This window comes from Gastrolobium bilobum, unplaced genomic scaffold (assembly GCF_033153095.1).
Source record: "Gastrolobium bilobum isolate Gb01-03AN ecotype WA unplaced genomic scaffold, APGP_CSIRO_Gbil_v1 utg3288, whole genome shotgun sequence".
NCBI lineage: Eukaryota > Viridiplantae > Streptophyta > Magnoliopsida > Fabales > Fabaceae > Gastrolobium > Gastrolobium bilobum.
This window is the reverse complement of record NW_026899098.1, coordinates 625,349-626,667: the sequence shown is the minus strand read 5'-3', so window position 1 is coordinate 626,667 and position 1,319 is coordinate 625,349.

The window sequence follows — 1,319 nt, the reverse complement described above, 5'->3', positions numbered from 1 at the left end:
AAATTTTTTATCTGTCAAAGAGAGTGTAAAAAACCAATTCAAACCCAAAAGCTTAAGCTATTGGATGAGGTTACATTAATGATTTTATATATCTCAACACGCTCCCTCACACGAGAGCCCACTGGGCATGAAGGGTGGACAATGCACAGACCCACTTACCTGTGCGAATGAAGAAATTCCACTTGAAAGACAGTGGGGGGGGCGAGGATCGAACCCGGGACACGAGGCTCTGATACCATGTAAAGAACCTTGAGGTCACCACCCCAAAAGCTTGCTCAAAGGGTGGGGAGTATCCAAGGCATTATAAACTTCACATTAGTTGCCCACACAATCAATGTGGAATTACAGGTAGGCTGGTGTATCCCAAGGTTCTTTACATAGTGTGGCGTTTCTTAGCACAGGTAGGCTGGGCCTGTTGCATTGTCCACTCTTCAAGTCCAATGGGCTCTCGTGTGAGGGGGCGTGTTGAGATATATAGTTCCACATTAGTTGCACATACAACCAATATGAGACTATATATCTCAACACGCCCCCTCACACGAGAGCCCATTGGGCTTGAAGAGTGGACAATGCAACAGGCCCAGCCTACCTGTGCTAAGAAACGCCACAAGAGAAAGTGGGGGGCGGCGAGGCTCTGATACCATGTAAATGAACTAATTCAACCCAAAAGCTTAAGCTATTGGATGAGGTTACATTAATGATTTTATATATTTTAACAAAGAGAAAAAAAATGGATGGAATCCATTATTAGTTACCATGTTGTCTTTCTTTATGGATTTCTCTCTCTTTTCTCCATGTGACATATAATTTTTTTTTCCGATAGATGCAGAAAATATTTTCCCTTGTTTTTATCATCTTCAAAATCATGTAAACTTTCTTTTCAACCATCTACACTTTAAAAGAATTAACTTAATAATGTGCACTATGGCATTATTATATGTTTCTGACTTTATGATTCATCATTTAGTCACATTTACAATAAAACATGATATATAGAATTATCCAAGCGTGAATAATATAGGTTAGCATTTTAGACAATCAAAATAGAATATTCGCACAAGATTATGCATAAGAAAAAATATTCGTACAACACTACAAAAAAAAATGTTGATTAGCCACATTTAAAAACGTGGCAAACATTGATAAAAAATGTGGCTAATATATCTTACCACATTTTGATTAAATGTGGCTAGAAGTGGTGTTGCAATAATTTAGCCACATTATTTTATTTACTTTGCCACATTATGACTGAGTGTGGTAGCCTATTTTTAGCCACATTTATTGTAAATTTAGCCACTTTATAAATGTGGTTAAACTGT